At 41.3% G+C, this 22,374-nt stretch overlaps 1 protein-coding gene and 1 non-coding gene across 8 annotated transcripts in view; one reads left to right on the forward strand and one right to left on the reverse strand.

Annotated features, from left to right (window-relative positions):
- Positions 1–22,374, forward strand: part of LOC120544931 (transcription factor 4-like) — a 403,968-nt gene that overhangs the window by 166,244 nt on the left and 215,350 nt on the right. The window lies entirely within an intron of this gene.
- Positions 15,662–15,716, reverse strand: LOC120546140. Its single transcript, XR_005636815.1, has one exon. It is a non-coding gene; the product is annotated as a small nucleolar RNA SNORA17 (small nucleolar RNA).

A 22,374-nucleotide genomic window follows, 5' to 3' on the forward strand; every position in this document is an offset into this window, starting at 1 on the left:
CGAAGGGATTAGTGTCATCTCAGCGACCCCGCTAGATTAATCTACCGACACACACACACACACACACACACACACACATACAAACACACACACACACACACACACACACACGCACACTCTCACACAAACACACACACACACACACACACACAAAGTAATCGGAAAATGTGTGTTTTATGTGTACATGTTTGTAAATGTGGACTTATGTACATATGTTTCTATAATTGCATGTGCAGTTGTGTGTTGTGTGGATGCTTGTGTTTTATTCTTAAATACAAGTGTGATTTTGTGTGCATCTCCATGTGTGCGTTTGCATTTTAACGATTATTGGGTCTGTGAGTGAATTTGTGAGGACAGCTTCTGTGTGTGGGTTTTTCTGGGTTTGCGGTGGTGTGTGTGTGTGTGTGTGTGTGTGTGTGTGTGTGTTGGTATTATTGTCATATTGAGTGTGTGTGATGTTTTTGAATGGTTTTATGGTTAAATATAGTGCATGTGTTTGTTTTTTTAAATGTGTTTGAAACTAATATGGGAATGGTAAGTGGAAAACTCAACGAGTCTCAGAGTTTAAAATCAAATAGAAGTGAAGAAACTAGAATATGTTCCCATTTAAGAAGCTGGAATAAAATATGAATAATATGTTTTCATAACAAAATACTTAAACCAATGAATTGATTAATACAATAGCTGTGGTTTTTAATTTAATAGTTGGCAACTAATTGATTAAACAATTAATGTACTTGTTTGTGCATTCAGGGTGTGTGTGTGTGTGGAAAGGGGTGTGTGTGTGGGGGTTTTTGTGTGTGTGTGGGTGGGGGGGTGTGTGTTTTGTTTTTGTGTGTGTTTTGTGTGTGTGTTTGTGTGTTTTTTTTTGTTTTTTTGTTTATATAAAAAAAAAAAAAAAAAAATTTTTTTGTGTTTGTTTGTTTGTTGTTGTTTTTTTTTTGTGGGTGAAAATTGTGTTTTTTTTTTTTTTTTAAATGTTTTAAGGTATGAATGATACTAGCCGTGTGCATATGGGTTATGTAATTAGAGTATGGTTATGTGTTGTGTGTGTGTGTGTGTGTGTGTGTGTGTGTGTGTATCTACCTGTGTGTAGTTGCTTTGCAGAGCAGGTGCACCACCCTAAACACCCCCCCCCCCTACCCCCCTCCCCTGTAACTGTCACCTACATAGTAAATGAGAGGCTCAGTGGTTTCAGCTTGTAAGCACATTCTGTTCTGTTATAAATAAACGATCTGCTTCAGTCTGATTGTGATGCACAGCAGCTTCTACTGCTTTCATCCTATTTAAAAACTCGATTTGTCCCCAAAAAAAAGAGGATGCTAAAGGAAAAGTTCCTGTGCTGCACACTTGTCGCAGTTTTGGCATCGTAGCCGTAGTTTTTGAACGATCGTCAACAAGTAGTTTGTAATATTCGTCATAACGCCATGATCAGAAGATGGAGTTTCACCATCACTTCGCCTTGCCTATAGGCCTTTTTCACGGCAGACATGTTGACGTGTCATAGCAGGAAAAGCACAGGTGTATTCAAAACCATTACTTATGGCTGCATTCCACTTAGGAGAGGTCCTGGTATTGTGCATGATGACTCACTGAAATATCTTACTGGGACACTTGATGGAACTGAGCCATCGTTAAGGTTATCAATTTCAGCGGTGCTTTTCCTACTATGACAAGTCAACATGTCTGCTGTGAAAAAGGTCCATAGCACAAAGACTGGAAGCAGGGGGAATGTACAGTATCTCACAAAAGTGAGTACACCCTTTACATTTTAGTAAATATTTCATTATATCTTTTAATGGGACAACAATGAAGAAATTACACTTTGCTACAATGTGAAGTATTAAGTGTACAGCTTGTATAACAGTGTAAATGTGCTGTCCCCTCAAAATAACTCAGTTATAGTACACCCCTATGTTAAATTCCCATAGAGGCAGGCAGATTTTTATTCTTAAAGGCCAGTTATTTCATGGATCCTGATAAAGTTCCCTTGGCCTTTGGAATTAAAATAGTCCCCCATCATCACATACCCTTCACCATACCTAGAGATTGGCATGGGGTACTTTCCATAAAATCATCTCTCAATGCAAATCAAACCAGCTATTAGGCTAACCGACATAAAACCATGGCAATCTCTAGGTATGGTGAAGTCTATGTGATGATGGATGATGATATTTACTAAAATGTGAGGGGTGTACTCACTTTTGTGAGATACTGTATAGCTAGCTCTATCAAATGTAAAAACCACAGCCATACTCAGTAGTGGAATGTAACTAAGTACATTTACTCAAGTATTGTACTTAAGTACAAATTTGAGGTCTTTTCTTTTCATGCCACTTGCTACTTCTACTCCGCTACATTTCAGAGAGACATATTGTGCTTTTTAGTCCACTGCATTAACAGCTTTAGTTACTAGTTACATTACACATTAAGATTTTTGCGCACAAAATGCATGCAGTTTATAATAAAAGATGTTTTATTATAACTAAAACTACCCAACAATATAACGGCCTACAAGTCCAGCTGAAATGATCAGACCATTAAACACACAACAGTTTGGATAGTTTCCCTGTTTCTAAAATGTGAGGGTTTTTCTGCATTGAGTACCTTCACTTTGAAAACTTTAAGTACACTTCCCTAATGCTACTTACATACTTTTACTTGAGTAACATTTTCAATGCAGGACTTTCACTTGTGACCGAGTATGTTTACAGTTTGGTATTAGTACTTTCACTTGGTAAAGGGACTGAATACTTCTTCCACCACTGAATCCTACAGCATATCAAGGACTGGTACACTGCTGATGATCTTGGCTCCCTCCTCCTCCTCCTCCTCCTGCTCTCGTTGTTTTTGTGGAAATGTAGTGAGTCAGCCGTCTGTCTCCCCTCCGTGTGACCTTATTAATGAGTGTTGAGCCACGAGGCTGGACCCCCTCTGAGGAGGTCACATCTGGACACTTTATATAGAAATACATATCTGTCTCTCTCTCTCTCTCTCTCTCTCTCTCTCTCTCTCTCTCTCTCTCTCTCTCTCTCTCTCTGTATTTTCCTCCGTCTGTCTCCACTATCCACAGTCTTTGTTTAGTTTGTTGTTTCTTTCTTAGAATCTGATTCTCTCTTTCCTTGCCCATCTTTTTTTCCAATTTTCTCCCCTGGCTGCACAATATGCTGTTTTCTTATCGCCATCGCGACATGAACTGGCGCACACTACACATCTCGAAAGGCTGTGATATATCGTGAAAGACGCTCACTTTTTGCGGTAGTTGAAAGAAAATATCAGTATAAAACTTCCTTTTATAATGTAACTGTCATTCTTTTGTCAGTGGCGCCTTTTATATTCAATTTGTTCAATAAAAGATAATGATTTCCTTTAATTTGTTTTCAATTCAACAAGCAATTTGTTGTATTTTGCCAGAATACTAAAAGCAGCTGAAATGCAGAATTGAGTACACATTAATATACAATATATATATATATATATCTATATCTATATATATATATATATATATATATATATATATATTATACAATGTTATCGCATAACGCATCATGTTGTGCAGCGCTTCACTCGACATATATCTTTTCCTCTCCTCACTCTTCCTCCTTCTGTTGTTACTCTCCTTCATACACGTCTTCCTCTCCCCTCATGTCCTTTTTTCTCCTCTTCCTGTCCTCCATCTCTTTTTGTTTTGTTTCCATCCCTCCGTCTCTTCATCACCCTCTACTCCTCTCCGCCCATCTCCCCTCCATGGAGACCAGGCCCTCCTGTCTCGCTCTCTCCCCCCAGCCGCCCCTCGCCTCAGCTGGGTGTGGCGCAGAGGTCGACCCCCTGTCTCTCCCCGCTGGCTCGGGGTCTCTGTGCTCCGAATGTTTAAACATGAAGATGAGATGAGGGGAAGGGAGGAGAGGAAAGGAAAGAGGAGAGGAAACGTGGTGACACAAATGATCTTCTAAAAATGGAAAAAAATGAAAAACCTCAAGGTTTTAGGGTTGTAAGCACTAGCAACTTGTTTTCATTACCAACAAATCAGTATACAATTAATCAATTGTTAAAGTTGTGGTATGGAAAAATATAAGGAAGGAAAAATATAAGTATACTAAAACTAATTGGTTATGTTTAGAAAAAGATCGTGGTTTGGGTTAAAATCAGACGTTACTTCACTTCGGATTACGCACATGACCCTGAATGAATGTGACGTGACGCCGTTTGTTCCGTAAAGTACAACAACAAAAAACTTCAACTTCAACTTGTCATAAACCCTGGTCTCCTGGCTGAAAGTCTTGTGTTTGTTTGAATTAGTACTTTGTCACATCACTTTCTGATTTGCTCCCGTCATAACTACTACGGCCACGAGAGGGCGCCGCCACTAGAAACGTAAAGATGAGACGTAATTGCTGCTTGAGCAAACGACCTATGGGAGCGTTTTTCGGAAGGGAGGCCAGGGCCGAAGCCCACGGGGCTAGGGGTGTAAAAATTTTAAAATAATTGTTGCATTAGCGATTTCAAAATTGCGTTCAATTACATTGCGATACCGTTTTGACTTGGATTAATCGTTCAGCCCTAGTTGAAAACGCTGTGAGAATCGATTAATTAACCCTATCCGCAGAGCTTGTCGTATACGACGAAAAACGGCATTTCCGATTCATATTTAAATCATTTTACAGCCATTAGAGCTAGAGACTTACGGTCTTTTCCAGCTAAAAGCAAGCTAAAAGCTTTCCCATGATACTTTGGGAGATGCTTGTTTTTGTCTTGTAAACCAATGGAAGGCAGGTCCGTCACACGTTAGGCCCATATAAGGCCGGCAATACGTCATCCCAGGGACAACAAAGATTGTTTATTGTGAGAAGTGATCACTCAAAGTCAGAATAGTAAGATGTGACCAAAGATCGTCTATAACCGTTCTAAACGTTTCTACAGCGAAGAATGGCATTACTGTTTTGAGTTTTGGCCTTTTTTTGAAGAAATGTAAATGGTTTGTCCTTTATATGAGTTATAATGTTCATTATATAGATAATAGATAGATGACTCCAAATATATAGGAGAACTGTTTTAGAAAACACAAATGCTTGTGTAGCATTGCTGTGTGTGTGATATCAATAAATATGACATTATTATTTTGAGTGAATGTCATGAGGGCAAAAGCGTCTGGACTTTTTTGGAAAAAATGTAGATATTTTGTCAACTGTATAAGTTATAATGTTTATTTTTTCACTGTTTGACTCCCTAGACATATGAGAAGTGTTTTAGACAGGAGATTGGCTTAGCTTTTATTGCTGTGTGTGTGATATAAATACATATCTGTGAGATTAAATTTCCGTTATATTTATGTATTTGTCTTTATGGTCCCACAATCTTTTTTTTATATTCAAGTGACCTCACTGCAGCACAAATATTCTAATAGCCCAGTTTGTCCCGAAAAAAAATTATGTTTATAGATTGACTGTGGGTTTACAAGCTTTTTAAAAAAAAAATAAAACCAGACAAAAATACCTGAGGGTGCAGGGGGTTAATTATCCATGTTCAAGTTTTAAAAAATGTATCCGCAACATACATTTTGATACATAAATCTAAAACACCTTAAACCAATATATCATTTAAAAAAAATAAAGATGTCCTTACAAGGTGAATAAAGAGCCAAACATACAACAATACATAAAATCAGGTCAATAGGTGCAATAAACTAAAATGAATAATGAAATACATCAAAATAAAGACATTTTTTTTTTTTCTTATAACATCCTTCATCATCTTCTCTGCCCACAATTTTGTTTCCATTGTCCTTGCTGTTCTCAGAGTATTAGGAGTGGATGTCATGCATTGATTAGTGCTGCGTAGACTTCATTGCATTAACACGGACGCACAATGTAATCCACTGCAGAGTATTTAGTAGCCTATGTTATTGTTTTGAAGGGGCTGTGTATCACACGTAAATTGTCTGTGTAATTAGATCTGACATAGTAATAATAGGTCTCGTCAAGGCGAGAGGGCGGAGGTGTAACACGTATACGCTCTGAAAGCAGCGGTCCATCGGGGAGCCCTTCGGGGTTCCTGATCAGGGAGGGGGGAAGTGTCATGAAGTATTTTGTGAAGAGCCCTTTAAGGTTCCTTAAAGATCTGTCAGAGTTAAATATATTACTTTTTCAAAAGGCCAATAAAGGATATGGTGAAGCTGAGGAACAGCTTTACCGTTTGGGTCTTTAATTCTTGAGGCGGGTGGTTTTGTGGGACTTAAGCCTACATATGGAGATGCGGGTAGTCTCGCATTGCCAGACCTTCCTCCACAGCGCTGCGGAGGAGGGTCTGGCTAGTCCACACAACACTCTGCGATGGGAGAAAAAAACGTGCTCTGATTTATTGGCATTTATTTATACCAATGACAGTCGTCTTGCGCCGTACGGAGCAACGGTTGCCTCGGCAAAATAGCCTCGGGAAGGAACTTGTTTTGGTGGAACGTTTTCTCGTTCAAAGGTTGTTTTAGTCGTACACTCAGATTGGACAGAGAGTCTAGCTAGCTGTCTGGATTTACCCTGCAGAGATCTGAGGAGCAGTTAACCATAGTCCTCACAAATCCACCGGAGTTTAGAACGCCAACACAAAGAAAGCGGAAGGTGACGGACATCCGGCCGAAATTAGGGACCTCCGGCGGCACCTGAACCATCAAGTGAAACGTCGTCGATCCTTCCATCAAGAAATTGTTTAGAGAAAATGTTCACGTACACTAATGGATATCAGTACTGAATGATAAATACTGAAAGGTGAGAATCTGTACACGAAAAGTTAAAATACTGTATGCACGTTATTCAACAAGTAGCTTTATCAGGTTTGCATTCGTCAAGTGCCCCAGTATTATAGTGTGTAAGCTCCTGTACCTAAACCAACCCTAGTCTCGCATTGCCAGACCTTGTCTCCACAGCGCTGGGGAGTAAGGTCCGGCTATACCACACATACATTCTGGGATAGGAGAAAAAAAAAACTCTCTGGGTTGTTTGCATTTGGGCGGCACTAAGCTCCGGAAGCGGAGACGGTGGTTCTGCAAAACAGTCTCGGGAAGGAACTTGTTTTGGTGGAACATTTGCACCCCCAAAAAGAAAACGCGACACACAATGTTAAAGGAAGTAACGTGAGCTGAATTAGCTGGATACATGGTTAAACGGAATTTGCTCTTACCAGTGTATCGCCGTGTGTACTTCGTCCACAGCAATCCTCTCATATCGGTCCCAAAAACGTCCCAGTTAGAAAGTAAATGTCATAAACATATTCTTTGTAAATCTTTACAATCATTCCCCGAAAGAACCAAGCAGGTCTGCCTTGTTACACGATCCAAATTTTATTCAAAACTCACCATTTTTAGTGTGTAGCTTGCTAGCTCGAAGTTTTTAGTTGTTTCCTGAACAGAGTTTGAGAATGGCAACACACAGAGAGCGGGATGTTGGGCAATTATCCTGGAAATACTTTGGTTTGGTCCGATACCAAAAATTGTTTATGTAAATCAACATTACCTCTTCCACTCATCGAATATTTTCCAGTATTGTTTTAAGGCCAATTCAAATGATGAAATATGTTTTCTACAGTAGGCGCACATTATATATATGTGAGCTTCTGTGTTTTTTCCTCCTTACTGTACCTCAACGTCACTCGCCATCATTTGTAATAATTTTTTCCAATAGTAAATTATTTAAACCTTCTGCCTTGCAGTTCGCCATTGGACAGTCTGAACAGCTGCAATACATTGTTTGAGTATTTCCAGTAAGTTTGCTAATCTATACATCTGGGCATTTCTCTAGCGTTTCTATCATATACTTTAGTTGTATAGAACCACGCCTATCTATCTATCTATCTATCTATCTATCTATCTATCTATCTATCTATCTATCTATCTATCTATCTATCTATCTATCTATCTATCTGTCTATCTATCTATCTGTCTATCTATCTATTTATCTATCTATCTATCTATCTGTCTGTCTGTCTGTCTGTCTGTCTTCTCCATCTTCTGTCATCCATCCAGATGAGGCCTCTGGAGACCAAGCCCGGGTCATTCATGTTACACAGTGTGTGTGTGTGTGTGTGTGTGTCGTTTATCTTTCCATCTCTGTTTGTCTCTGCTGCTATGTGTGTGTACAACTTGTGTGTGTGTGTGTGTGTGTGTGTGTGTGTGTGTGTGTGTGTGTGTGTGTGTGTGTGTGACAGACTGTGAAATGGTGCGTAGTAGCACCTGGGCCCTTCAGTGTTGATTGATCGGCTTGGTCATGTGGAAGAGTCCCATCTGGCCAGCCACGCTACGGTGTGTGTGTGTTTGTGTGTGTGTGCGTGAGTGTGTGTGTGTGTGTGTGTGTGTGTGCGTGGCAGAGAGAGAGTGCTTGTTTGTGTGTAAGAGGTGAGAGAGAGAGATAGAGATGTGCAGCATGAAACAGTATGTTTATTGTGAGAGTGAGTGAGAGAGGGAGGGAGAGAGCTCTTCAGTTAGAACTGTGGCTCCCAGAGGCCGAAGATGAACTGTATTTTATCCTCTGACAGAGAGAGAGAGAGAGAGAGAGAGAGACAGAAAGAGAGTGGGAGAAAGAAAGAAGGGCTACATTCATATTGCAAGCTTTAAAAGAAAATCCCCTGCTTTTTTTAACCTAGAAACTTGTTTTCATAAATAGTGTGCATGGTCGACTGTTTTTTATGATTTCGGGCAATGTTATTTTTGACAATAGCGTGCTTTCAAGTGTTGCAACAGTTAAAGCAAGGTCCTTTCCTGTTTCAACATGACAGTGTCCCTGCCCCCAAAGCCAGGTCCATCCAGAAATAGTGTTCCCAGTTTAGCGTGGAGGAACTTGACTGACCTGCACAGAGCGCTGAACCTCAACCCCATCCAACACTTTTGAGATGAACTGAAACACTGACTGTAAGCCAGTCATTATCAGCCAACATCAGTGTTGGACTTCACTAATGCTCTTGTGGCTGAATGGACCAGTCAGGTTCCAAAATCTTGTAGGCAACCTTCCCGGGAAGAGCAGAGGCCTTTTATAGTTGCACATTTAGGCCTGATGTTCAGGTTTCCACAAACTTGTAGTGTTGGTCTGCCTATCAAGTTGAAATAACAGTTTACTCTCACCAGTTTCTGTATGCAATTTTCATCCACCTCTTTTTATAGTAATTTGTAACTTTTGCAATGAAACAGGGTATTCATTTTCATTTTGGCTTAGTGGCAAATGTGGCATAGAGGATGAAATGAAGCACAAAAAGAAAGAAATTCATCAAGGAATAGAAATAGGAAATAGAAAACGATTTGCAAATAAAAGACTTTTTCCTTCAGTGTGGACACAATCACACTGTGCTTCTGCATCACAGGTGTCCACTACACAGAGAAGTCAGAAACAGAAAGTGGCAGATAAAGCTGCGAAAAGCAGAGTGTGAAGAGCAACGGAAAAACTATTATTACTGTACAGTAGGTGCTGGCTTCCAGGAAAATGGGTTAAAGGAGACATGTTGAGCTCATTTTCAAGTTTATGCTTTTATTTTTTGGTTTCTACTATAACATGTTTACATGCTTTAATGTTGAAAAAACATTATTTTGCTCATACTGTCGGAAATGCTCCATTTTAGCGCCTCTCTTTAAGCCTCTCTCCCTCCATCTGGTCAGCGTTTCAGGGTCTTCAATTTGATGTGCTCTCAGAGTCTCTGCACCGTCATTGCAGCCGGGCAAGGACTGAAATGGCACCATAGCTGCACTTATTACTTATGTATAGCTAGGACTGGGTACCAATATCAATCATTTTTAGGCATCACCCAAATTGCCTGTATAGTATTGAGTATCAAAAAGTGGCTCGTCATTCAATACCTAGTCTAAATCAACGACGTTCCACTTCTGGGATTGTTCCGGTGACCCCAAAATATTTCGCGGGATGTCCCTCATTTTAGGCCGGATTTCCGTCACCTTCCGCTTTCTTTGTGTTGGCATTTTAAACTCCGGTGGATTTATGAGGACTATGGTTAACTGCTCCTCAGATCTCTGCAGGGTAAATCCAGACAGCTAGCTAGACTATCTGTCCAATCAGATTTTTCTGTTGACCGACTAAAACAACCTTTGAACGTACACATGTTCCACCAAAACAAGTTCCTTCTTGAGGCTATTTTGGAGAGGCATCATTGCTCCATCCAAGTTTGTTTGTTGATTGTGATTGCTTTAGAAGAAATGCCAATCATCCAGAGCACATTTTCTCCCATCCCGGAATGCTGTGTTGACTCGCCAGACCCTCCTCCACAGCACTGTGGAGAAAGTATTGTTGTGACAGCACCACTGTTCGTTTAAAGGCACAGTTTCAGAATAAGTGCTGTGTGCGTTTCTCTGTGGATTAAGCATTTTGATAATTTCACCGTATTTATATTGCACAATGACCTGCTTTATGATACAAAAAAGACATGGAAATCTCCCTTTTTACAATATGGGACCTTGGTTGCACTCTACAATGTGTCTAAATTAGTATGTCACACTGACGAATGCCGAGTAAAATAGATTCAACATACCAACTTTGATGATAATATAGCATTTCTGTTTTCAGCTTGCCTATAAGTTTTCAAATGTATTGCTGCTTTACACATGCACGTGATTACATTATGTTGTGTGTTGGACGCCTCCACTGACAATCTCTGTCAACTGCCCTCCATCTTTCTCTAGTAGCACCACCATTAGCACGATGTATGCCAGAACTTTGTAAAAGTCACATGATCCCAGATGTACTGTTGCCTAAAATCAGATATGTTGCACATTTAGACCCACATCAGAAAACGGCATGAATCAGACATCATTTCACACTGAGTCTGTCATTTTAAAGGAAAAGGTCTGAGTTAAACATAGAACCTAGAAATCTCAGTTTGAACATGACAAAGAGAGAAATAAAAATAAACCAAAAGACAAAAGGAGAAAAAAACAGATGCAAAAGGAAACTAAGAGCGAGAAAGAGAGAGACAGAAAGAGAGACAGTGTGTGTTTTCTGAAACGAAGCCAACTGATAATTAATGCCTCTGACATCATGGTGCTCTAATTAAGCCTGGCATTCATTAAGCCAAGTGAGGGGGGTGTTCGTTAGTGGCTTTTTTTTGTACGGGAGATTTGTTAAGTCTTCATTGTTACTCTTCTTGCACAATAGAGAAAGAGATGGAACAACAGAAAGAGAGAGGTGAGGAGAGACATGGACTGTATTACAGGACTTTCAGGTGATGTAACACAGCTTCTGGCAGCCATATAGGATGTCCTCCGCTGGTGTGCAACAGTAGCTGTGATCAGCTGATTGTCCCAGTAATTTCTGACTAGAAACAGATCAATTACTCATTGACCCATCTTCTTGGTTTTCTCTCAGCAAGGTACTCAAGATATGAACAGAATAGTGTTATTAGAAACATGTCTGACGAGATAACTGCAATTTTGACATTGCTAGTTGTTAAACAAGAAGCTAGCAAGTACTTTGTACAGGTTGAGCTTGTGTTTGTCGAGATGATTTTCTAGTTACAACACAGACTTATGAGTAGATGCCAGGAAGCACTTAAAACGGGCAGGTTTACTGCATACATTTGTTCTAAAGCAGCTACAGTAAAAGGCCGCAAGCTAGCAAGCTATAGCTAGCAAGCTATAGCTAGCAAGCTAGAGCTAGCTATGAAATGAAGGATGAATCTACGGGAAAAACAGAAGCTATGACTAAAGGACCAAATGTTTAAGCTAATAGATCCAAGACTACATAATAAGGACTAAAAGTCCTACGACGAATGGAGCTACAACCAAATGATCTAGGCTAAATGAGCCAGAATTAGAGTACCAAGTGCTAAGTAATTAGGGTAAAAATGGCAGGACAAAGGAGCTAGGACCAAATCATTTTAGCTAAATAAACAGGACCGATGAACCTGAGACTAAGTTATTGGGACTAGAGGGAAATGGCCCGGAGCAAGAGTAAAATTATTTAGGACTGAAACTAAAAGACTAGTGCTAAAGAAGGTATAACAGTAAAGCAGTAACAGTAAAGCTTAAGGAGTAAATTAGCTGGACTAGATCTAAAAAGCATACGAGGAAATACATTTAAGGAAGCTTTAACAAAATGAGCTAGCTTTGACAAAAAAAACTACAACTAAAGGGACTACAAGGACCATGGATTAGGTTTCCGGGTGGAAGGAGGTACACTTGAAGGGCGAAAGCTAACAAACCTAGAGATAAGAGGTAGGGTTAAAGGTCAAATAAAAAACAGCCAGTACTAAACGACTTACACTAAACAGATGGAGCCTATGGGTCTAAAGTTGAAAGATGACAGAAAGAATAGAGCTAAAAGGGCTTAAAGACCTAAAGGGCTAAGTAAACTGGGTCTAAAAGGGTAGATCTGAAAGAGCTAGAAATTTAGGAGAAAGGAAGATCTAGAAATGACTAGAGCTAAAGGAAAATACCTAATGGGGAAAGGGTGAAACTGCAGAAGAGGGTAAACGGATAAGGGACAGGGATTAACAGGGCTAGGACTCAAGAGTTATGTCTGAAATCACTGTACACTGTGGTTTTGGAGACAAAAGTTGCCAATGGCAAAAGAAACTTGGTGAAACCTTTGTTCATCAATCCAAACCATTGGTCCCAGATTGCAATGTGTGAGTATAATGAGCGTTGATGGAAGCAAGCTTGTTGCGTGCTAGTTATAGTGCTGTGAAATAGAAAAGATAAAAAGGTTGGTCAACAAAAGTCATTGACAACAAAAAGAGCAAGTGAAAGAGGTGTAAAATGAAAAGTAAAGTTTTGGGATCCATATCCATTTTTTTGATCGGGGGATTTTCTGATAGCTAATTAGGCATGGAGGGCCAGCCATCGACAGCTGCATTCATCATCATAAAACGTAATAATTAATGACATTCCAACAAAGACAAATATGCAAATGAGCTCCCCTCATTAGCATTTTCATATTCAGCTCCCATAATGCTTTTGCTGACAAGGTTGTAATTAATGAAAATTCATGTCTCTTAGCTGAGGTCTAGATTGGATCGCATTCATTCGCAATCCCCTAAACGAGGAGAAAAGGAAGAAAAAAAACATGACGGGGATCTCTGCCAAGTTTTTAGGGAGACGAGAGGGAGGGGTGGGAGACATAGACAGAGAGAGAAGAAGAGTTAGAGAGAGAGAGAGAGAGAGAGAGAGAGAGTGAGAGGGGGGGAAATTGAAATGGAGGAAGGCAGATGGCGAGAGATGAAAGGAAGACAGGCAGAGAGAGCGAGACAGATAAACCGAGAGGAGTACAGGAGCGATAGGGAGACAAAGCGAGAGATCAGTATTGATGCAGATAGTCGTAGAACAATATGCAGTGAGATGAAAAGAGAGACAGGTAAAGAAAGAACTGATATGATAAAAATTATGAATGGAGAGAGACAGAGGGGTGAAAAGAAAGAGGAGAAAATGACAACATTGGGGTGGACAGATGTTACTGCGAGACTTTTTGAAGTACTGATTGTCATGAAAGAAGTATTAACGGTTACCTGCCTCCCACTAAATACCTGCTCAGTCGCTGGAAAGTAAACTTCACTCTGCCCTGCATTATTGGTGGAGATTGTAAGATTGTAGGGGCTGTATACAGCTTGTTTTTTAGATTTTTCGTCTATAGCTATATGTTTTAGCTTTGTTCTAGACCTCAATGCTAAAATCTCTGATTCGTTCAGTAATTCAAATGGGTTTAGCATTCTACGTTAAAGAAACAGCCAGCCAATCACAGTTTACTATAGGCAGGATAAAGAATGCATTAAGAGAGACTGCCCTCCCTGAGAAAACGCTTCCCTGGCCGTTGGTTCAAGCAGCAATTACAACTCATATTAACGTTTACGGTGAGGGCGCCCTCTAGTGGCCATATTTGTTATGACGGCAGCAAAGTAGAAAGTAGTGTGACAAAGTATAAGAGCCCCACATTCCGCCTGAGGCGGTAGGTTGGGGTGGTGGATGGTTCAAACAAACACAGGACTTTCACCCAGGAGACCGGAGTTCCCGTCCAGTTTTTTTAAACTAAATGGAACAAACGGAGTCACAGCGTCACATGCGTAACTGGAAGTGAAGCAATGTCTGATTTTAACCAAACCACAATGTTTTTCCAAATTGAACTAAGTAGTTTAGGCGCCTAAACAGAACCAAGTAGTTTTTGCGCCTTAACCTAACCAAACGGCGAAGCGTTTCAAAACGTTAATGGCGTGTCTAAAACGGCGACCGTTACGTTCTCTGGTTTAGGTATACGGACGGAAAACACGTCTGTGGGTCGTATTAGAGGGTAGCAATAAACGACCGGTAACACTTTACTTGAAGGTATCTACATAAGAGTGACATGACACTGTCATGAACCCTAACCATAATTTGTCATGACAAATACCGAATGACACTTAGCGTTATGTCATAAACGTTTATTTTCTTTAATTTAACCTTTATTTATCAAGGTACGTCTTGTAAGTCTTCTCATTTGCAACGATGGCCTGTCACATTCACGCAGTTCCACATTCATACCTGGACGCTGCCCGGTGCAACCACAGTCTGATCTGCTGGACACTGAGCAGCTCCACTGGAGCGGTTGGGGGTTAAGGGCCTTGCTCAAGGGCACCTCAGTGGTGGTGATGAGGGAGGGACAAGCGCTGCTCTTTCACTTTCCCCACACAGAGTTTATCCTGCCGGTCTTGGGATTGAACCGACGACCTCCCGGTCCGAAGCCTTTAGGCCACCACTGCCTAAAGGTTATGCTTATGACTTGTTTATAATGTTTATGACACGTTCATGACAGTGTCATGTCACTCTTATGTAGATGCCTTCAAGTAAAGTGTAACCAAACAACCTATATTGTAGTATGGTTCGGAGGACTTGTTGCTTCACGCGCACACATACTGCCCCACGCTCCATGTGATATGTGAATGAGAGCAAATGACGAAAACAACTAAAATGCCAGAAAAAGGTTTGATCCTTGTAGTGCTGTCGTGCATTGGCATAAGAGTAAAATAATGTGTGCGTAGCAAGGACAAAAAGACCTCGTCATATCGTCGTATGGTTTGGAGGACTTGTTGGGTTAGAATGGAAACATGAGCTTCCGACATACTCTAGCTATCTAGCTAGCTAGCTAAATTAGCAAAAAATTTGTGACAGAGAAATCGTGACATGCGTGAAAAAGATGCAAGTTGTAAGTCCTGGGACAAAAACAAATCGACAAGTGACTGCTCCTAGCATGTAGTCTACCTCGGCGCGTGGGTTTCGCCCACACCGTACCTCTTATGGCACAGCTTTCATCGCTGCTTCACGCCAAGGAAAACCTTTATGTTAATCTAATGAATTAGATAATACTCATCTTCTTTCCTTGTCAGGTGCTATTTGTAGTTTTCCTTATTTCGTCTACCTGGTTGAACGTAACAGTGGTTGGCAGCATTACTCTAAAGCTGCATCTGCACTGCTCAGTGGTGTTTTTTGCCCCCGACAGCTCCTTCCAGGCAGCGCTGCGACCACTGCCTTCAAGGCACCTAACCCTAACCTAACCTCTGGCCGTCTTTTAAATAGCTTTTATCTAACCGAACCCGGCTTTTAAAGGAGTTCTTGTGTTTTATTCACACCAGTGGTCCCCTTGTGCCCGTGCCCCTCGCAGAACCCATCCTGGGCGCTGCGTTTTAACCCAAGCCTAACCCTAACCATAACCAGTGCCTCCCAACGGCGCCTTCCAGGCACCGCTGCCTGGAAGGTGCCGTTGGGGGCAAAAAAAGCCGATAAACATCTGCACTGCAGGAATAAAAATTAAAAGCATGTCTCACAATGTCTTTAATTCACAAACATCTGTCTAACGGACTTCATTTTCAACTTTCAACTTCCTTTTTCTTGTTTTTTGTTATGTAAGCCATGTAAAAGTCAGTAAATCTATTTGATGTATACATGGTGAGGTGTGTGTGTGTGTGTGTGAGAGAGAGCGAGACAGAGAGAGAGAGAGCGAGAGAGAGAGAGAATGAATTGAATTGAATTGAGAGACAGAGAGGAGATAAAGAGATAGGGAGAGTGATACTCCTTTGGGGAATGCTGCTGTGCACCTGTGAAAACGTAGTCAGAGCTTCTCTAAAAGCTTATCACTGTGTGTGTGTGTGTGTGTGTGTGTGTGTGTGTGTGTGTGTGTGTGTGTGTGTGTGTGTGTGTGTGTGTGTGCGTGCAGTGTGTGTTTCTTCCATATGATACTGGCAGATAGCAGTGTCTGTGGTCTGGCACCTGAACACAGCTAATAGTGATGTTTTGCTCCTCACTCGGCAGCAGCTTGTAATTGTCTTCAGCTTCTGTAATAATAATATTCAACAACGTGATGTCAGTTTAATCTGTGGTTGTTGTGTCCATCACTTTGGAGAACTTCTCCATTCGTGGTCTCATTCGCCTACACGAGTCACTTATTGTTATTTTCTTTAAAAAATGCTCTTTAGGCCTTGCCATCGCTATTGATATTACAGACTGCTTTGGCCACTTCTGTGCCCATAGACACGTGTAGTCCTCTTGTCTTGATCTGGTATTAAAGTATTAAACATTTAAGGTATTACATATTATTATATTGATAATATACCTGATTTGTCAGGTGAACTAAATTGTTCCTACAATTAACTGCAACATGTTGATTTATTGTGTATTTATATTGACCTTTTTTGACATGATGATGCCACATCCCAAGTACTGTAGATGAGACACCAAAATAAGTATGCAGTTAAAAAAACATTGTTTCTGTACTTGCGACAGGCGCACATTGTGAAACGGTCGCTGTCTTAAAACCATGGTTAATGTTGTGAATTCAAACACAATGAAATGTGTATTGGGTTACGCAACAAACCTACTAGGTTAGGTTTAGGAAAAGGCCATGGTTTGGGTTGAAATGAATTAGGTACGTTAAGTACTATGTGTACGTAACAGAAGTCAGTTATGTTGCATAGGTTACGTATGTAACCAAAGTGCTCATATTATGCTCATTTTCAGGTTCATAATTGTATTTAGAGGTTGTACCAGAATAGGTTTATATGGTTTAATTTTCAAAAAACACCATATTTTTGTTGTACTGCACATTGCTGCAGCTTCTCTTTTCACCCTGTGTGTTGAGCTCTCTGTTTTAGCTACAGAGTGAGGTATCGCACTTCTGTTCCATCTTTGTTGGGAGTCGCACATGCTCAGTAGCTAGGTAAGGACTACTAGCCAGTCAGAAGCAGAGTATGAGGGCGTGCCACGCTAGCAGCTAGGCGAGCATTATAACGTGTGTTACAAAGTGACCCACGTCTGTCTCTGAAGTAAAGGCTGGACTACAGTAGAGCTGTTTGGAGCAGTTGGTGAACAGTGTTTTCTGTTGGAGATGGTAAGTCCCTTTGGGGGGGACTTTGGGCTTTTTCACTTTGTAAACCTATAACGTGCACAAAAAAGATATACACCACAATAAAGGAAAGGGGAAAAGCCAAAAAGTATAATATGAGCACTTTAAGTTACGTATGCAAGTAAGTAAAAATTAGTCAACGTTGTCTTTTGGTTTTGCAGAGGACACGAACAGCGGCCTCCTCGCTAAAAGTTGGTTTGGCCCATCCATCTACCCTGATCTCCTCCCTCTGTGGACTTTAAACGCAGACTTTGATTAGAATTATTAGTGGTACGTTAAAAACAAACGTAATCCGGGACAACATTCCTTGGAAGCGTAAATTGAGATGGCGGTTTAGATGTATGGGAACGTAATTTTGGGGAGACAGGGCTGGACAGTGGACACATTTATTGTGTTCATTGCAACAAGAGTTGCACCTGCTATGGATTTGAATGCATCTTTTGTGGAGCGGCATGTTTGAACTCACATTAAGTGTCTTTGAAAAGCGCTCTATAAATGAGATGTTAGAGACATTAAACACAACCAGCAGCAGCACAGACAGGTTTGATTTCAGTAGATAAAAGACAAAGAGAGAGAAAGAGGGAGAGTGCACATTAATCCATAGGAAGAATAAAACTACAGATTAGATGGTTTTGTTCAGGTTAAAGTAGGATAATCTCTGCAAAGTGCTGTTTGTACTGTATGTCTGCTTTAACCTCCTGATAATGTCTGATTAAAGTTAAGTAACTAGTCCAAAATACATGTAAAACAATGCCAAAACTAATGCTGTGCATAGCATAACCACTGTTATTATCTCCCTCTGGCGTAAAGCTGAAAGGGCATCATGCGTTCGGTCACGTGTGTCGTGTGTGTGTTTTTGTGTGTGTTTGTCTTTGTGTATCTGTCTATCTGTCCATCTGTCTGCAGCTAATCTCGCATACTACTGGACCCATCAGCCTAATATTCATTGCGCACATTTATGACTTAATGCTTAAGGACCTCTCGTAGTTGTGATGCTTCACAATTTTAGAAAAATGTACTTTATTGACTTGTTTTCATACGGTCATTGATTTTTAGACTCCTCCCCATGGATGTATTCTCCTGAGTCCTCTAAACCGGCTAGTAGCGGCTGCAAATGTTCAACAACTGCTTCAGTTACATAGCAATATGCATTTCCGGCAATCAGCTAAGCTAAAAACAAGCCTTAGTTTGTTCCACGCCGCATTTTGGCCTTTGTCTTGGCTCAAAAACGGACATCCGTGGAAAAATTCGGTCTCCATACTCAGGGTGCGATTTTTCCAGGGGTGATGCGTGGGATTTCCCCCCCTTTCTGGTCTACATATCCCTGCCTCAAAGTGATCAATGCTACTTCACCAATAGACCATATATTATATACACCTGAAATAGAAGTATTATAACGTGAACAGTCTACAGTGGTGGTTGTATTTAGCAGCTTCAGAGCTCCGGGACGCCGGCTACCAGCGGCAGTTGTTTAGACGCCAGTAGGTGACTGCGAGCCGGATACAGGCACCGCCAGATGACGCTCCTTTCAGGGGCCGTGGTAGCGGAGTTCAGCCAAAAAAAGTGAGCGTCATGCGGCGATGACGCCTAAGTTAATGTTCAGGAACCTTGCAGAGTAAACCTGTATGAAATGCACCTTATCAAATGCACTTTATAGACTGCACAAGACACTTTATGGGAAGTTGCAATAGCACAAGGTCTCTACAGCTTTTTACTGGTTTGAATGGTTGTCTATGTGATTGTCTATGTTATTGTCTTTTACTGTATGTCCCTGTGTATGTATTGCCTTTTTTGACCCGATTGGCACCAAGAGAAATTCCAATCAACTGTGTTGACATGGCAATAAAGTATTGAACTTGAACTGAACCAAAAAGACTAGTTAAGTTTGGATTAAAACACTCAAGAACGAGCGTTTCCTGGGTGAAAGCATTTTGTTTTCGCCGCAAAGTGACCTCCGCTCTCTGGCTTGAAAGCGATGTGTCTTATGTTGACAAAGACACCACATTGTGCTATTTAATTTTGAGATTATTTTCCATTGGATATTGAAGTACATAAGTGTTTTGGCATGGCCGGCCGAGTGATATCTATGGTATTGTAAAAATGGCAAATGGCACCCTGTCCATACCACATATGTTATGATCCACTAAAGTTAGGCATGATATGATATGAATAAATACCTGTTTTTGTTATCTTCGCCGCCATCTTGACTCTAAGAGAGCCGGAAGGTAGAGCGCTGGATTGATATGTCATGGGAGCAGGTGGTGAAAAAAATAAACGGCGGCTCCTGGGATTTAATTACCGCTACCCAGAAGTAGGAAGTCAACACATAAAGTTGAAAAGAATATTAAAGTCGGGTTCAATTCAAGGCCCGTTGATGCACGTCATCCCCCTCTTTCTTCCCCCTTTCCTGTCTTCAGCTGTCATCTTAAATAAAGGCCAGAAAGTAATCTTTAAAAAAACGTAATCAAGGAAAACAACGCAGCTCTAATTATTGACCAAATGTACCCATCCAATTAGATTCACCATTGTTTCTAAATCTGTCCAAGCATCTTCTGTTATCCGGCAAACACATAATCCTCCAACAAGCATGTGTTGAAGTATTATTTTAATTCTCACCAGACGGCGCTCTGTTTGTCATTAACGCGAAATGGACGGAAAGGAAAAGCCTTCTCGGCAATAGTGACATTGTCTTCATAAACACTTGGACAACACGGCGCTTCCGTTCCAGTATCTCCCTGAGTTCAACAGCTTTTCCCTCATCATCTTCTCACAGAAATTCATTTGAATGTATTATCATTCGGTGGCCTTTTGTTTTGGAAGCCGAGTCTCCCCGTGCTGCAGTACCGTCCTCCGCCTGAACTGTGACTGATGCGCCAGCGGGGGCGCTGTTTTACCAAAACACAAATCTCCCTATAAAACCATTGCAGACAGAAGCCTGAGTACTGGTGGACTCTGTTGTGTGGGGGGCCATGGGTGACACACTTGGTAGATATCTGCACTCTTCAGACTGCCTTTTTTCTATTTATTTATTTATTTATTTTTATCTTCTCTCACATTTTTAATTGTTTTAATTTTAGTTTACAGTAAGTAAAACACTCACAGACTTGCGAGCTTACTGTTTCTAAAATGTGTGATTAGTGAAATCCCCAAACTGAAGATGTAAAAACGTTTCATGCATCATGTGAAATCCAAACATTTCAACCGTTCTGTAGTTCTGTTTCTGTAGAAAAACATGCCGTGTCGAACATGAAGCCACACAAAGCCGGCGGAGGAGTCCACGCCGCAACGATGCTGGAATACTGATGTTGTGTGTGTGTGTGTGTGTGTGTGTGTGTGTGTGTGTGTGTGTGTGTGTGTGAAGTGTTGGCACGAGATAGCAGTTGCCCCCTGGGCTTTGCCAACGTGCCACTGCCCCCTCTGCAGCAGCATGGCACAGTCTCTGTCTTTGTTGTGGAACTGGCTCTGTTTGTGTGTGTGTGTGTGTGTGTGTGTGTATGTGTGTGTCTGTGTGTGTGTGTGTGTGTTTGTGTGTGTGTGTGTGTGTGTGTGTGTGTGTGTGCGTGCGCGCCCTGGAACGCGAGGTAACTAAAATGAGTGAAAATGTTGAAACATACCAGTCGTTTGTTCGGATGAACTCAACATTTGGATGTTGAAAAGTGAAAACATGACGCTTCCTGATTTGTTTGTGTGCGTGCGTGTGTGTGTGTGTGTGTGTATGTGAATGTGTGTGTGTTTTGGCAGATCTTGGATGTAGTTTTTTTTTATTTATACGTGTTGACTGATGGTTTGGATCGCTTGTTCGGGACGTTGAATTTTGACTCCCTCAAACATTGAATATTAGGAGCTGGGTGGGGCTAAAGTCTATGAGCGTGGCATCACTCTCTCTCTCGCTCTCTTCTTTATCTCCTTTGTTTTTCTTCCCTTCACCTTTATTGATCTTTACATCCTTTTTCTGGCCTCCTTCTTCCTCCCTCCAGTCCTCTCCTCCTGCTTGCCTCATTCCTTTGTTCGCTCTCAGTGGGCATTCACACAGCCGGGGTCGGCCGTCAGATGGTGCGGCAAACGTGCAGGCCTTTCCATTCATTTAGAATGGGGGTAGTGTGTTCAGGCTATGGCGGTGTGGGCCACGGGGGGGACACGCAAAAAAAACAGCGAAAAGTTGAGACCGACCTGTCGCGTGCCAATGTGACGTTCAAAACGACGTAGATCTCGCTGGCGCGCCAGGATTTATTCTATTTTTTTCAGCGCCGCACGACAAAGCGTAAACGGGAAGCATGGAGGAGTTCGAGGCCAACCGGATGCCAGGACTCTCAGAGTGACTGCAGGTCCCTCTGGTAAACTTACTGGGTTAAGATGAGCTCTTTCATGGCGAATGAAAGGCTTGATCCGACGAAGTAGGTCATCGAATCGTTGAGCAGACATTCTGAAGTATTCAAAGTGCTTCTCTTCTTCTCTTCGCCATAGTTTTTTTGTGATTGTTGCGGGCAAAAATCCTTGATTATGCAGCACGTTTTCTTAAAAAATGCGATGGAATATGCGGGATATTTATGCAATTTCATGCAATGAAATTGCGGGAACTTGAAAAAATTGCAGTTTGGTGAAAAAGAGAAAAAAAAGTGATTCCCCCCCAACACCCTGCTTTTCGATGATGTTCACGTGGCGCAATTACGTCACTTCATAACATTCCCATGGCAACAGGGGAAAATGGCTGCTCTTGTGTGAAGTAAACGCAACATTTTTCAACTTCCTGCTAAGATATATGTGACTTTTTTGCAACGAAAATGCGGGGATTATGAAATCATGCAAGCCCCGGCAATTTATGCGGCCAAAGTGCGGCCTATTTGAAAAAATGCGGCCCCCGCATAAATATGCAGACTTTGGCTGATTATGCATTGAATTATGCGATCGCATAAGCGCGTTTTTCTGGAGGGACTGTCTAGTCCGTAGAAATAGCAAAGTCGTGTAGCCTTTCCTCAGTTGCGCCACCTCTCTTCAGGAGAAGACCGCAACCAGTGTCGCGACCACCACG

Source organism: Perca fluviatilis, chromosome 17 (assembly GCF_010015445.1).
Source record: "Perca fluviatilis chromosome 17, GENO_Pfluv_1.0, whole genome shotgun sequence".
Taxonomy (NCBI): domain Eukaryota; kingdom Metazoa; phylum Chordata; class Actinopteri; order Perciformes; family Percidae; genus Perca; species Perca fluviatilis.